Below are 18,098 nucleotides of genomic sequence, written 5' to 3'. Positions count from 1 at the left end.
CTCCTCCATATTTGAGCATTTCAGCAGTAATTTGATCTTCTCCTGGTGCTTTGTTATTATTAAAGCTTTGTATGGCTCTTGTGACATCCATTAGTTCAGGCAAGTCTTGTTCTTCATCCCATTGTTGGTCATTTCTTACTTCTAATATCCTATTTTCATTTTCATCGAAGCCTAATAATTCTTTAAAATATTCTGCCCATCTACTTATTATTTTCTTTTTATCTCCAATAAGATTTCCTTCTTTATCTCTGCACAAATTTGTTCACGGTTGAAATCCTTTCATAAACATGAAACCAACTCAAGGAATACTTGCTTCATCTTCTCAGGAAAAACAAAAAGTAATTTGATTTAACTTCATTTGTGTTATTTAACATCACTAGTGCGACTTGACTTTTAGCTAAGTGTGTAATAATGGAGATGAGTGGTAATATTATGAAATTGATGAAGGTACAATCACAAAGAACACCCATTCCTATACCAGGTTTTGAAACCGGGAACCATGACATCAAAGCATGTTACACTAACCACTCCACCATGGAAGTCAGCAAGAGAAAAAAAAAGGAAGGCTTGCATGAAATTGAAGAAAAAGATAATATTATGAACACTGAAAAATTAAAGAATTTGTGCTGCAGGGTGTTAATAATGAAAAATGTCACTTATTATGTTTTATTATTTTATAAAAGGAAAACTTAATACGTACATAACATAATTCTATATAGAAGGTTGACAAGAAGTTACTAGACATTGAAAAATTGTTGTACTTCTTTTAATATTTAGGCAATCTCAATGAAATTTTCTGTAAATATACATTATGGAATAGGATTACATATGTGCATTTAAATTCGCAATTCGATAGCCAGTAGGGTCATAGGTCCATATTTTCTGCATTACACCTTGAATGGCGAACACTACCTGACAATGTTGCAAGGGTATGTTTGTCCCATCGTATCTAACTGTGGAAAAACAGGTGAGCTTGTTTTCATGCTAGATGGTGCACAACTACCCTTTTCACTAACCATACAAACCTGGATTAAGCACAATTTGCCAGGATGTTGGCTGAGACAATGTGGACCTCATGAATGGCCTTCCATACATCCAGCTCTTATGCCTTGTGACTTTTTCCACTGGGGCTGGGCAAAGGAGTAAGTGCTAAAGACAAAACCTCGCACTGTGGGAAAATTGGAGGCACACATTCAGCATGTTATTACAAATGTCCAGTGGCAATTCATTCAGATGATCAAGGATTGTATCCCCATTCCTTGGAACAAGCTGGCAGATGCTGCTGCTGCCTACATTAAAAAATGTATATGTATAAAAAATTTCATTGAGATTGATTAAATATTACAAAATCTATGGCAAATTTTCAATGTCTGGTTACTTCTCACCCATCCTGAGTATAAATATAATATATATTTTATACTTACCTGAAATTTATTATACATTCCTTAGCCCAGATGAATTATCCCCACCAGAATGTGTATTAGAATGTTTTCTTAGAGCCATGGATAACATTTATCTATATTTCTTTAGTTCCTTCTGCTCACCATCAATGCTTTCATAATTGGGAAAAGAGAGACGCGGTAGTATATAAATACGGAGAAACTAGTTCTCACTTTTATCCGCGAAGCTGTTTTTTCTTCTTTTTCAATTAATTTCAGTGGCCACTGCCACCATCCACAGTGCAGCAAGTTCCAACGAGGATGGTGGCAGTGGCCACTGAAATTAATTGAAAAAGAAGAAAAAACAGCTTCGCGGATAAAAGTGAGAACTAGTTTCTCCATATTTATCAATGCTTTTTTGAGGGTAAAGGTCCTGTTGCATAGTTATGAGATTGTCAGTCATTTTAACTTTAATTGTTATCATTGTTAAAACTCTATAGATTTGTGTTCCATAATATTGGTAATAACATTTTACTCTTTTAATGTTTTTCGTTTGTTTTTCATATACAATAATACTATGGAGCTCTTAAATTCTCCAAAGTACTGATAAAGAGTATTCTTGTACCAGGAATTACAGTGAAGAATTTTTTTAGACATGCTGATAATAGATAAAATGGGTGTAGATATATTCTATTGCAAATATGTTGATGATTATTGTGCTGTCAGAGAATGGCATGCTTGTTATATTGTACATGAATAAATGTATAAAGCTGAAAAATGCTACATTTTTATTTAAATGAATTTTATTTCATTATTGGACCTGCCACCCTCCCCCCACATACATGTATTACTATATTCCAAATATTAAAATATTTATTCTTGAATGTTTTTCCATTTTTGTTGAAATCCTGTGGCTGTTTTCCGATACTGACATATCATATGCAGTGTGTTCAATTTAGAATTGTACTACAATCCACAGATTGATGAATACCTAACAGAATGCATTTATTTTGTTTATAAAGGTAACCCGATGGCTGTATAGTCATGTTGTTTGGTGTGGAATGAAGAGGTGAGGAAGTTAGGGAAATGGGAAAGGAGGGGAGGGAGAGGAAGGAAGTCCTAGTAGAAATTGGTGTGATGAATCACTCGTGAAGAGGTGGAGTTGAACATGAGTGTACAGTATTTGGTCTCTGGCTGCTGTTGTGAAAGTCATATTTAATATGCCATGCAGTGTTGAAGAACATGTTTCTCTAGTGGAGCAATATTTAAATACAATGTTAACATCCAGTGTTGTGAACAGTTTTGTGCTAAGTTTGGAAAGGAAGTACCAGGAAAGAGTTTCATTGTGCATCTGGTACAGAAATTCCATAAAACCAGTTCTGTATTTAACAGAAAACATAACGTCAGGAAGTCTGTTTTATCAGAACATGTTGGTGATATTCAAGAGGCACTGGTGAGTTCTCAAAAATTCATTACGAAGGTTAAGCCAAGTCAAGAACATTTCCATCGGTTCCCCTTATACTGCAGTGAGAAAAATCCTGAAACTGTATCCATTATTGTATACAACTTGTGGATAAATGTAATGAAATAAAGGACATCATTTCCCACACTTATTGTAGCAATGAGTGTATTCTCCTACATATATACACATTAATACTTACCCTCATGATGATATTGAGCATGATGATTAAGAGTATTTGTGCAGAGGAAAATTACATGGAGAAATGAAAGTTTTCTAGATGTCCAAAGATGTTTCATTATTCTGAAAAATCGAAAGCTCTAGCTTGATTTGAATGACCCTTGTATATTTACACCATCCATCCAAAGTGAACTCACACAATATCTAATGTCATTTGCATTCTGATCTGCATCCTTCTCCATCTTGGAGAAACTGTTACACTTCTGTAACTGTTTTTATGTGACAGCTCTTTATTCGCATCATAACAATTTTCTGAAGGGTCTTGTCAAGAATTAAACTACACTTGGTCTGTCATTAAAAAGGGTGTTGATCTTAGCATGAAGTGGTGCCACAAGCAGAACACATTCTCACCTTTAAAAAGTTTCATACAAATACAAATATTTTTAGTACAAATGGTGCAAGAACTACAGTATTATGTTTTAATACCACCAGCTGGAAGTACTGTGTAAAATATTATTGCAGTGTATTTTTACTTGCTATTTACAGTATATAAACATGAAACTTAACATTCAACTAGCTTTAATTTATCTTCAACTGGATATAATGTAAGATGAGTTTGATTTATTAAGCAAAGTAGGTAATTGTTAAATAAGTACTGTGTTCTACTGCTGTGGATGACAAGATTACTATGGAGATAGCAGAGACTCCCAACTACTGCTGCTCCAGGTGAAGATGAATGGAATCAACAAAAAATCAGGTTTCTTTTTTACCTTAGTGTGCAATTCGGTTCTAATGAGGATAGCCTACCACCATCAGCAGCAGAATGAAAGTACTCATTGCATAATATTTAGAGAAATTTTGTTATGAGCATTCTGTAGTTTTATTTAGATAAAAAATTATATTTGGCAATTTTTCTTCTAATGGCAAAATGAAGAGGCTTTGTCCATTAATTACCATTTATTTTTCTAATATAGCATTTGTTATATTCAGGATTTATATATATATTTATATATATACACAAAGTGTCGCAAACAACTTCAACAACACTTGGGTGCTGCTAGATATCTTAAAAACGAGTAACTTTTCCCTTTAAAGTTTAGTTCGAAAGCACTTAGTTTGTGCACTATAAATGCTTAAAATAATATATCCTGTATGTATGAAACCCAACACAGAAAACGCTTGCTCTTACATAACTTCCAGGGATGCATGGCAGGGTTGCCACTAGCATTCTTCGTTAAGAGAGATGACTTGAAAAAAACAACTTGGAAGTCTTGCCTGAGGAAAATCCAAAACGTTAATGTTATTTGCGATGTTGTAAGAAGAATTTACAGTATTTATAAACTGACAAAGACAAAGAATAGGCAGACTGAAATTCAAGACTACTCATTCTTAAATGTTTCCATAGTTAATTGATTGATTTGTTTTATTTTACTTCGCTTTTCCGCCATTTTTGGCTAATCGCGAAGATGAGGAAGAGTGTGATGATGTGATGAAATAACAAATAACACCAATGTCTAGGCCAGGATTTAAACCAGAGACACCTGGTGTCATAGTGTGCTGTTCGAACATCACCACAGAGTGTTTTGCGTGTCATGCAATATTAACAATCGCAAGGGACATATGTGACAGGGGAAATCAATGAACGAACAAATGCAAACATAATGTGTTGGCGGCCTCCTTTCAAACACACAGACTGTAATGTTGTAAAAATTTATTTGAAAATTATACTTGTTGAAGGCCTCAGAAGCAGCCGATATTAAGGCTGAGTGGTTTTCATATCAAGATTAGTTTCCCTGAGATGTATTGGTTATCTAATGGAAGATTCAGGCTTTCAACAACTCCTTGAGATCATTTACGGAGGTAATACTGTTAACTTATGATAACCTATGATCACAGGGAAAGCACCTCACTTCCAAGTAGTACACCTTGGACTGCATTTTGAAGACTAGCGAGACTCTGGCATCTTGATTCACAGTCAGTAAAATCCTCTGTGAGGCTTGTGTTGTCATCCACATTGTCCCTTCATCCATCTCATCATATCATCATCAGTCCTCATCTTTGCAATTAGCCGAAAGTGGCAGAAAACCGACGTAAAAAAACTAAAACATATCAAATCAATCCGGAAAAGCCATAGCACTAGGGATAATTTCAAAGTTTATGCACCAGCTACTTGAAGAAGCAAAGTGCATTGCAAATGAACATACATTCAATAATCGTTGGCCTGCTCAATTCAGAAGTAGACAGTAATGTAAGTTCAAGCAGAATCTTTATCTACATTTGGTTCAACTTTGAAAGATAACAGGATGCTGCTGCACTATGGCTGCAATACATTAGAATGCTTTGATAGTATTTGAAATTTAATTAAAGCCGAGCATATTGGGTAGTGGTTTACATCTTCCATCAGTTACACATTTGTTCTCATTTTGCTGCATCAGGGGTAACATCTGTTCTACAAGGTCACATCTGTATGTAGAGGAAGTGATGAACTTTAACATGTTAGCACCAGGTATCTACGAAAAATTCTGGAATTTACTCTAAAGCAAAGTGACCAGTTTAGAACCATACTTTACCGTACCATATTAGTTCAATGTATTGACATTGGTGGCGATTAAGGGTGGGGGCATGGAGAGCAGTCCCCCCTCCCCTTTCCATACATACTGAACTATGGCCTGTTAATGCTAAGCCTCGTCTACCAATGGATTTGACCCGACTTCCATTTTAAATACGATTCTCTCTCATTGCAGCAAATAGAAAGTACATGGTTCTGTCCCCCCCCCCCCTTACCATCCTTCAATTTAAACACCTAATCGCCGATACTATGTGCATACATTTTTAAACAACAAAAACAACATGTAACAAACGTAAGTGAACGAAACACTGCAGAAAACAATATATTACATTTTAAATAATATCATAAGAAATGGAGCACGTAAATTTAGAGAAACACATGACTCTGCATTAAATTACATATCTCCTCAACCCCCGGCTCTAAAGGCACGAAACAAAAACCAGTCTCTAGAGGAAGTCATAAGCTATGAATTTGGTTCAGTGACTTTTGGACATAAATTACATAGTTTCTTACATATTTGCTGTTTTTTGTGTCGGAAACCAACTTTTACGCTAATTCTAAAAAATAAAGAAAATATTTGAATTCAATTCAATTAAGATTTATGGTATCTCAATTAAAAAAAACGTAATTTATCAAATTTTCTGCTCTTTCATTTTTGTTATTTTCACTTTTCTGTACAATGCACCGTTTTTCCGATATTAATTTTCTTTAGTATTTAAGGTTAATTTTTGCCGCCATTTTCCAAGATGGCGGATTTACCCCAAACATTTGAATGGTGGATTTTTAATGTATTATTCACAATCTGGCACAAACACTTTTGTGTTGCAGTTATTTCCGGGTTAGGCCATTTTCTCCTGTTTGTTTCCTCTACTATGATACTTATTGTACTAGTACAATAAGGTACATTGTTAATGTAACATTAGTATTATTGATAATAATAACTAGAACAAGACACAGTCGTGTGGAAAGACAGCAAGTCAGCAGGAAAACATCGGCACATTTCACACAGTCTGAAGGCGATACTGTGGTGCATACATGTGGCTATTGTTCAGCATAATGGAATTGGCTAATGTTCCCAAGCAATTGCTTTGATTTGATTTGATTTGATTTGATTTAGTTTATTTTACTTCGCATTTTGTGCCTCTTGGCTAATTTGCGAAGATGGGGATGACTGATGAAATGATGAAATTGATGAATGGACATTCACAAACAACCAAGCCCGACCGGGATTCGAACCCGGGACCCTTGGCGTCACAGCGTGAAGTGCTAACCACTCGGCCACAGGGTCGGGCTCAAGCAATTGCAAATCTTGAGTAATCTGTGTAAAAACTGGCATGATCAAATAAATAAAATATCTTTAGTAAACAGATAAATACAATAAAGAGAAAATAATCTAGCTTATAATATTTATCTCTTGCTTTTTATGTGAAAAAAATATCATTGATTCCAAAGTTGATGCGCTTTTGACACCCCACCATTTTCTACCAATTATGTGGCTAGACTGGGGGTGCAAAGTGTTGGAGATATTTAATCAACTATGCCTGAAGCATCAGGATATTATATCAATTACATCCTTCCAAAGAGACAAGGATTATAAACCTGTGTGTGTGTGTGTGGGAGATAATGTTAGAGTTCCTTCAACTTTGTCCAAATCTGTGTGCACACACACACACACACACACTTGCTCCATAGGTACTAATCAGTTGCCAAGAGAGCAGTATGCAGAAGCCAAAGGAGGAATTCCATCATCAGTGAAACTTCATTAGTTAGTTCTCAAATTTATCATGATTAATTTCAGCACCATTACAGCACTATTGGCTTTATATTTTTTAAATAAATGCAAATACAGAGTATGGATTGATGCTGCACCCACTACTGCTTCAAACGGTAATGACTTGACACTTGTTAGAACCTTGGCACAGCAGTAAAATCTGACAATGTGCAGAAGCCATTTCACTGAATTTTGAGGAAGTAAAAATAAAAGTATCTCCAGATATATATTTTTTTACTTTAGTTTTGAATTTGTTTCACACAGAAGGGAATATAACAACTTCCATGTTGGAGTGGTTATCACACTGTGCTATGATGCCAGGGATCCCAGATTTTATTCCATATAAGGTCATGGGTGTTATTTGTAAATGTTGACTCATCAATTTCATCATATCATTACTCATCTTCATCATTGTGATTAGTAAAAAGTGGTAGCAAAGCAATGCTAAAAGATGAACTCAAACCAAGAAAAAGGGAATATGCTGACAAGGACATGCTTGTCATGGTCTTCTCCCTTCTTGTCGCCCGTCTTTCAATTTAGCTAAATTGTAAAAGCCAAAAATGTGGGAGGTGGTACACTCTAGAATCTGGTGTCCTTCTGGTTCAGCACAAAGAACCATAATGGTGCCTGTGCTCTCTCGAACAAAACAGTTGATGATAGGAAATCACTAGAATGTTGGGATAAAAAAAAAGAGATGCAACTATGTTATGGCACAAATTTTGTTTTCAAGGCAGGCTTGAATTTGAAACTTTAATTATCTTTTCCGTAGTAGTTTCCTGATTAAAAATGGAACTCTATCACTAACATAGGTTTACATTTTTTCTGCTAATGTCATATGATTGCTTTTCACAAGAAATGAATGTGAATAAAATTCAATATTATTATGTAAACCTTTCTGAAGTGTGAAATACTGTGTGGTATCACACGTTGCATAACCATGACAATGTCGCTGACTAAACTTAATTGTCATTTTTGATCAGAGGAGTGAATTGTTAGTTAGTACCCTTACCATACAACATTGTGTATGGTAAGGGTACTATGGAGTCAACTCCCAGAGGCATATTAATGAAAGCAATGAAATTTGTGACAGTTTCTGTCACTTCCGCCTAGTTCTTCCATGATGAAGATACTAGGAATGCAGACAACCTAATTGTAATGATGAGAGCATGTATTGCCATCGGAAGTATAATAGAGACAGCACTTGATTATTTAAAGGTTAATGTAATATGTGTATTTAACACCCTTGAACTTCATTCATAGCAGAAACATTTTTAAAAACATAATACATGTTTTGAAGTGAAAGTACGAAATATAATCCTAAGGTGTATGTCAATGTAGGATCCGAGCACTTCGAGTTATGTCAGTTGCGGGTCTTCTTGAGTCAGTTGTCAACATGGTGCCAATCAGAGTTTCTTCCTGCCAAGGTCGTTTCTGCCTGTAAGTGTTGCCACTTATGAATGGGAACTTTGTCAACATCATCAGGCTCTTCGGCCTGAGTGGCAACAGACAAGTTGTATGGAGGAAAGTTTCACCAGGAAGTTACCATCTTAAATGCGATGAAACCTGTAGAACATCCTCAGTGGTCCCTCTGATAAAACATCAATGTTCTCAAAATTCTTCGAACGGACTGTGTAAAGCATTGTAATACTCTAAAGACTGAACCTGCCCTGCAACATAAGAAAAATGTCTCATAAAGCAATAAATGTGCTTATGTTAAGTTAGTATGTTCAGCATGGCACTATATTTTTAATAATGGTGATGGAATAAATAAATAAAGTTTGTTAAACGACAACGACTCCTTACCACAAGAATATAATTATTCTTTAGATGCTTTAATATATGTACAACCACACATGTATGACTTTCCAGTGACTTATTGCTATTGTGCTTGACTAAACAAAATAAACTTATTGTGCAAGGCAGATTCATTGATTGATTGATTGATTTGGTGTTTTAAGTCAACTTAATGCGCAGTAAGGCTAATCAGGACTGGACCTTCAGTTTAAAGTGGGATCCGAACTACTGTGCCATGTGATTCCACTGGGTATCAAACCAGGGACCCCTTGATTACCAGGCAACAACACTAGTAAGGCAGATTCATATGAACCAAAAATGGCCTCCAAATATTAATTGACCTCAAAATGACAAAAACGTATTTACTCGTTTAAAAATTTCAATTCTTCGAAATGTTTGTTGAGGAGGATTCACAAAATCGGTTTTCACGAAATTGAGAAAAATAATATGCGGCTCAAGAAATCATACAGTTTGTGAAGATAATTACTTTTAACACCTTGCATGTTTTGGGCTGTTTCAATAGTAATTTGGAGCGAATAATAGTACTTACCCAGATATATTATAATCTCTATAGGCATTCTGCCACACTTATACTTATATTAGCTTGTATTGCGTTCTGTTCGGGACAACTTGTAACTGTTTGCATATATGTGGTTTACCACTGCACAAGCGGTCATTCTTCAATCTGGTCACAAACTACTCAAGCTCGAAGCATTGTTTGGATGCAAAGGCAACACCCAACCCTGCCTGTTGATGACCTACGAGGGGTGAAAATACCACACCCTCAAAATTCCGAGAAACATCAAAGTGCTCTGTTCCTACACTGACATATACTTTGGTAGTCTTCTATAAATAGCAGACCATACCTATTGAATTGGAAGGTTTCCATCAAAAAATTCGACGATGTATATATTACATAATTGTCTCGAATGTTTTCAAAATTATCCAATGCCGTCATCAGGATTAGATATTGAGAATATATTTGGAACATGTGATATCTTGGGTTATTTTTAATGAAAAAGTGGTTTCAAGAGCAACTTCAAAACTATTTATTTTCCCCAATCATGAAATTTGGCAAACTTTGCATTCAAATCTGTTAAAATTGTCATTTTGAGGTCGTTTTTCTGCCACTTTTGGCTAATTGTGACATATGGATGAGCAATGATTAGATGAAATATATGAAGGGACACTCACAAGGAACATGCATTCCCAGACTGGGACTAAAACGAGGAAATTTTGGTGATGAGATCAAAGGTCGACTGCGTAATGCACACAACCACAAACATCTCGAAAATAGAAAAATCGAGTGTTAGTCAACCAGAAGTGCTCATCTATGCTGATAGTCATGGCAGAGGAATGGCAGAAAAAGTGAAGAGTCAGCTAGGCGATGTTTCAGTGTTAGGTATTGTCAAGCCAGGTGCAAAAATTGGGCAGGTTGTAAGCAGCCTAAAACCTCAAAACAAAGAAATCAGCAGCTGTGTAGTACTAATGGCAGGTGCAAACAATGTAGCATGCAATGAAGGTCACGATGTGATATATACATTGGAAAAGAAACTACCTGAAATAAGAAACTCTAAAGTGATTGTAGTTAATATACCAACGAGATACGATCTCATACCAGAATCTTGTGTTAATGTGCCCATAAAAGAGACAAACAAGAATATCAGACACCTGTGTAAAAACTTTAGTAATGTCGATATTGTTGATGTAAGCAGGCTAGAGAGAAACAATTTCACAAATCACGGCATGAACCGATCTGGAAAAGAAAAGGTGTCAAAAGCAATAGGTACGGTGATAACTGAATACATTATAAACCAAAGAAGAAAGTGCATTCCTATTGAACTGAAATGGCACACCATAAATAATCAGGGAAGTGAAGTGGTAAATGGAAAGAAATATAGTGATGTGGTAAATAGCGGAAAAGTCTGTCTTGTGATGAATGGTGAAAAATGCAGTAAAATGGTAAGTGATGAAAAACGTAGTGAAGAAAATGAACATTACAGTGAAGTGAGAAAAGATGAAAAAGACAAGGAAGTGGAAAATGACAAAAGAGTTAATGTAAAACAAAAAGAACCATCTGCACGAACATCCGATAGAATAAGGAGTGTTCCGGGCAAATTTAAAGATGATTTTTTATTGTAAAATGTAAAAATGCAACAAATATTGTAAATGTTAAGCCTAAGGAACAGGGTCTTACACCCAATAGTTTCTCTCAAATGAAGAAGAGAGTTATACAATGCAATATTGTGCATCTAAACATTCAAGGTATTACAGGCAAAGTGTTAGATTTAGAAATGCTCCTAACCGATGAATGTTTAGATGCACATGTACTGTGTGTTACTGAGCACTGGCTGTCCAAAGATGAAATTACTTACCTTCAAATTCCAAATTTCCACCTAGCTAGTTTCTCATCAAGGTCTCTAATAAAACGAGGGGGAACAGGCATATTTACAAAAAATGATATAATTGCCAAACAAATTGTCCCCAAAACTGTGAAACCTATAGAAAAACATTTTGAAGTTAGCGTTGTACGTCTTGCACAGTATAATTTAATAATAGTATGTTGCTACAGAACACCTGATGCAAACTATACAATATTCATAAAAAATCTGTCAGTGTTGTTAGATGAATTAAAAAGTTATACATGTGAAATTGTGGTATGTGGGGACCTAAACATTGATTTTCTAAAAAATACAGGATGGAAACTGCACTTTGAAGCCACAATAAACACTTTTGGCCTAAAGCAAATTGTAACTACACCCACACGCATAACGAAAGACACACTCTCCCTCATAGACCACATGTTAATAAGTGTACACTCAAAAGAGTTTCCATGTGAAAACATATCAGTTCACTTCTCCGACCATGAAGCACAATTTTTATGTCTCACATGTAAAAGAGAAGCTACTGAATATCATAGAAAGCCACTAAAAATGCAGAAACGTAAATATGATGAAGGTTCTATACTCATGTTTATTGGAAAACTAAACAGCGAAAATTGGGAAGATATTATAATTTACCTTCCACAAACGAAAAATTTAATCTCTTTCTGAACAAAATTATCTTGTTACACAATGAATGTTTTCCACCTAAACAAGTTATCATATCCACTGAGTGTAAACCATGGGTCACAAACGGAATCAGAATCTCAAGTAGAAAACTAAAAATGCTCCATTCTGAAAGTAAGGTGAATCCCAATCCATCTTTTCTGAAATATTACAAGAGGTATAAGCAAATATATAAAAATGTACTCCACCAATCAAAAATTAATCATAATGACCGTAAAATCAATAATTCAAACAATAAATGTAAAACAATGTGGGAAATTATAAGAAATGCATCAACAAAACACCAATCTTTACGTAATAATATGGTGATATGCATTAATGGAAAAGAAGTCCAACATCCCCCTAATGTTGCGAATGCTTTCAATGAGTATTTTGTAAATGCAGTTCCAAATAGAAGGAATGGGCTTATGGCTGCTCCAGAAGAATGTTCTACACACATAACAGTAAATGACAAATCCTTGTTCATTTCCCCCAATACTGAACAGGAATTAAAGATAATCTTCAGGCGTATAAAAAACAAACGATCTTCTGGCATTGATGAAATACCAGACTTCCTAATTAAGAAATGTTATAGTTCCCTATGTCAACCATTACTACATATAATAAACAATTCCATTGAACAGGGTATTTTCCCAGACAAGCTAAAGATAGCTGTTGTTAAACCATTACTGAAGAAAAATGACCCAAAGGATTTATCAAATTACAGGCCCATTTCGCAACTCTCAGTCTTCTCAAAAATTATTGAACATGCAATAATGATGAGAGTAGAAAATTTCTGTAGTAAACACTCAATCTTAAGCTTGTCGCAGAATGGTTTTAGGTCTGAACGAAGCACGAAAACAGTATTAGCAGACTTAGTAGAATGTGTCACACAATCGCTGAATAATTGTAATCACACGGTAGGAGTCTTTTGTGACCTATCAAAAGCTTTCGATTCTGTAAATCACGAGATATTGCTGTTAAAACTTCAAAAACTTGGTATTCGTGGACTACCACAAAAGTGGTTTCAATCTTACCTTACCAATAGAAAGCAAATTATAGAAATCGCTCACGCCACAGCAAAAGGATATGTAACACATCAGCACTATACCATGAAAAGTGTAACATGTGGGGTGCCTCAGGGAAGTATTCTTGGCCCTCTTTTGTTTCTTATGTACATAAATGATTTACCAAATATTATACCCGAGGCAAATGCAATATTATATGCTGATGATACAAATATTATAGTAACAGACACTTCCAAAGATGCTCTACAATCTAAGGCTAATAACGTATTAAACAAATTAGATGACTGGTTTTTAAATAATAATCTACTCCTCAACAGCACAAAAACAAATTACATTACATTTTCTACAATCCAAACCAGAAACCAAATAAGCCTCAATCTAATATCTGGGAATACACAACTAGAGCCTAAAAAAAATTCAAAATTTCTGGGTATCATTCTGGATGAACACCTTAGCTATACAGAACACATAAACACGCTACAATCAAAATTAAGTAGTATGTGCTATGCCCTTCGAGAAATGGTATACATCTCAAGCACCCAAACTGTCAAGTGCCTTTATATGGCAAACTTTGATGCTTTATTAAGATACGGGATTATGGTTTGGGGTAACAAGGGCCACTCCAATGTCCTTTTTATGCTTCAAAAAAGAGCTATAAGAATCATAGCTGGAGTAAAGAAAACTTATTCATGTAGAACTCTTTTCCGTAAACTTAATGTGTTAACTCTTCCCTGCATATACATTTATGAATGCTTAATTTATGTTAAGCAAAATATTTCCAACTTTGCCACAAATGAGGAAATACATGGCCTAAACACAAGAAATAAAGACAAACTTCACATAAAACACTGCCGCCTTAACTTATGTAAGAAAGGTCCCTTAAACTCTTCCATAGATCTCTACAATAAACTACCAGAAGATGTGAGGAAAGAACCAAAATTGATGATATTCAAGCACAAGATAAAATCAATGCTTCTGAAGCATGTTTTTTATTCTATAGCTGAATACATGGAAGCGACTTTTACATAAGACAAATGTACTTAATGCAGTATAATCACATATTATTCTTGTAAAATTAAATGTCAAATGAAAGTGGATAATTAGTATCACCTAGAAGTAGGCTGCAATGTTCTATATCTTCTCATGTTATATTTTTTTTGGTGATTTTGATATAATACAAGAGTAAGACCCAATTTTTTACAATTTGTGGCTATATATTTTGTATTTGTAAAATCTATTAATGTAGTATTGTATTGTAATGTAAGTATTGACATGTCCTATATTACCATGTACTGTAATTTGTACACACCGGTAGTCCTTGGACGCAAATAAACTAAACTAAACTAAACTAAACTAAACTAAACTTATCTACTTAGTCAGACATAAATAAGTAGGAGCAGATATTATTTCCATAATGCTATTTTCTTTTATTTTTATTGTTTCATATCCCTTCTCTACTTCTGTGGACTGGTTAATTGCAATGATATAGATGTATGATGCATCACTGAAAGATATACGAACAGGTGTGAGGAACTGAAATTGCAACCAGATCATGATATAACCACTTCATGATGAAGGTCAGTGGGAATGACTATCCAAACATCAGAATTTATGACAAACAGACAAAAGAAAATTCTGTTCATCTTCGTATTCATGTAGAATGTAATGAAAGACAACTCTCCTCATGAACTGCATTATTATTTCCACTCAAACTGTTGTAATTAATTTTCACATGAATCAGTAAATTAACAGTATTTCTATTAAATAAGAGTACATATATGCTATTGTCAAGAGTAAAAATACATTTTATTTAATACGATTGTAACTTGAGTACAAGGCAATTTTTTGAACTATTATACATTAGAAGTGTGGTTTGGTTTAGGTGCATCTTCCTTAATGATCGAAAACTATGGACTATGTTTGTAATATTAATGTATGTATTCACTAAGTTCCAGATTCAATCTCTGTGGAGGGCTCAATTGTTTTAGTGTTGACCAAGCACTGGGAAAAGAATTGGGAAGTACAAAAACATCAAAGTTATAGTGGTATAAGCACTTAAGTATCAAAATCTAAATGTTTTAGAACTTGTTTTTTGGGATATTGAGTTATAGCCACAAGAAGAAGTTCGATCACTGTTGTTATCTGGCTTTCTGGACTGAAGTCTACTACTACTTCCTTTCCAGTAGTTTCCCCATTGTATTTTGTACACTGAGATAATGTTGCTTCTAACAGGGATCAAACTTATAATAATAGCTCACATGAAAGGCGAAAGTGCTGACTATTTAGCTGAATAAGAGCTCTTGAAGAAAAATATGCTCTTTTTAACAGTACAGTTCTTTAAGTGAGAGAGAAGAACTTTGATGTACTCCATTGTTTGATGTGACAAAATTTACTGTAGATTAAAACAATTTGATTGTTAATTAAACCTAGTGTTTGTTGTAGGGTGGCCAAATCTCCTGTTTTTTCCTGGATCCCTCGTGTTAGAGCTAACTTTTTTGATCATCCTGGCTCCTGCATTGACATTGTAATTCTTCTTTGTCTACATTACATAAATATTTGCTGAAGTGATGCTCTGCCACTAAAGATGGTCAAAATTTGTTGTGATAATATCTCACAGAATGTCCCATAAATTCAATGCTGAAAGTTGGAAATCTCCCTTAACTTCATGGTCGAAAGTTGGTCACCATAACTTGTTGGAACCAAAAATCCTATACAAATAAGTTCAAGCAATAACGACTTTTCCACTTTAAGAAACCTGCTGTTATGAAGACATTTCCTTAATAAATGTTTTCTGTAGATTTAGAAAAAATGTAGTTTCAAAAAGGATGTTTCAAGTAAATTTTATGCATGGATAAGATTATGCGGAATATACAGGGTGATCGAAAAGTCCCCGAACCCAAACTTCAATTTTTTTTTTTCGCCGGTCGTTATGATGATAATGTAATAATTTCTGTGGAAGCTGGTTTGCGAGGGTATTGGCTGTACACGACACAAGAGATGGTGCTGGGGAGTGGCGCTAGCAGTCCTGGCAAGGAAATGAACTACGAGCAGTGCTGGTAACAAAATAATCACGCCAGTTGCAAGGATGAGTTTGTCGGTGGAGGAGCGTGTGTTTTTTTAGAGGAACTCTATTGTGTACCTGGACATTATACAGCAGTTTATCGCGCTTTTGGACGCCGATGAACGAGATGTGTGGTTACAACAAGATGGGGCAACATGCCACCATGTCATTTCTGTGTGAATTTTTTGATGACCGCCTGATTTCATCAGGGCTTTGGCCGGCAAGATCACCTGATTTAACCTCACCCGATTTTTTCTTGTGGGGTTATTTGAAGGGGAAAGTGTACGAAAATAATCCCCACGATTTAGATACCCTGAAAACCAACATTGCCCAGTGCATTACTGCAATTAATGTGCCTATTCTGCATCGCGTAGCACGAAACATGTGCCGTCGTATACGTTTATGCATGCTGAAGCATGGGGGACACTTTTAGCATCTCTTGTGATGTGCCTACATAAACCCAGATATCCAATGAGAAAGATCTACATGATCACGCAGGTAAGGTCCACTTGTTCTTTGCTTTCACACTTTAGGTTAACTGTTGGTTTGGTTTACCTGATTATTTTGTTACCAGCACTGCTCGTAGTTCATTTCCTCGCCACAACTGCTAGCGCCACTCCCCAGCGCCATCTCTTGTGTCGTTTACAGCCAAGACCCCTGGCGTCGTAGCGTGCTGTGCTAGCCACTCCGCCACGAAGGCCGGTTGCTGAAACCATCGATAGACGGGATCCATTATCTGTACTCGAAAATATGACCTCTAAATACCGATACACTGAGAACCGACATTTTCGGTATCTTCGGTAACCAACATAACCTACTCTCTTTAATGGTGACATTCATTTATATCTTGTAAGGTTGAAGAGTAGAGGCACTAACGTTATGACCTACGAGAATATTTGTGCGCGTCTGTATTTATTTGCTCTCATCTACCAACCACTTCGACTAATTGTTTGTTATCTTTGCGATAGAGACGTCCGAAAAACGCCCGCTCTAGTAAAGACAATTTTATTATTATCACTATTAATAATATTATGGGTTGTATATATTCTTTGCCCCAACTGGCAGCGAGCTAGCAGACGGGCGATTGAGTTGTGTAGAACAGAGCCACAGCTGATGACCGAGGTGCACTTCGAAGACATCCCCACCTTTTTTTCAGAAGCGTGTGGTAAAGGAAGCGGAGCAAGCACCACTTGCGTTTTTTTTTTGTTTTTTTGCTTTCTTTTAACATTTTGGTATCTTAAGTTCATGTTTTTCAATGCATTTAACACCTTACAATAGAATTAATTTCTACAACATATTTACATGTGCAGACATTTCAGTTCCCCTATTTGCAGTCGTATTGCCTGCATACATAAACCGGCTCGCTCAGCCACTGAGACGTGACGAAACATGGAAATTTCCGGCAACAGATCTTCTGTCTGCTTCTACTTAAATCAAATGGTGTAACGCCCACTACAGGGAAACGCGAGAAACCAAAGCACGAAATTTTTGGCAGGTTATCTTACAGATTATCGCCCACTGAGACGCCGGAAACGAGTCTGTCGTGTTCATTTGCTGAGTTTCTCCGCGTCTCGGTGGACGTCATGCTTTATGCAGTACTTACATGGTCACTGTCCGTCCCCCTTCACGCTAAATAAAAAGTCGAAAGCAAGCGATTCCAGGCCCGCGTTTGTCCTTGGCAAGGGTGTTGGAAAGAACTCGTCTACGCTGCCCAAAAGTGTTCTAAATTCCAGAATTTTACATGCATCCGTAGAACCACCTAACTCGGTACGATTATTCATGTGTGAAACTTTTCAGTAATCAACAAATT

This window comes from Lepisma saccharinum, chromosome 21 (assembly GCF_977018435.1).
Source record: "Lepisma saccharinum chromosome 21, izLepSacc3.1, whole genome shotgun sequence".
Taxonomy (NCBI): domain Eukaryota; kingdom Metazoa; phylum Arthropoda; class Insecta; order Zygentoma; family Lepismatidae; genus Lepisma; species Lepisma saccharinum.
Note: the sequence above shows the minus strand (reverse complement) of the source record.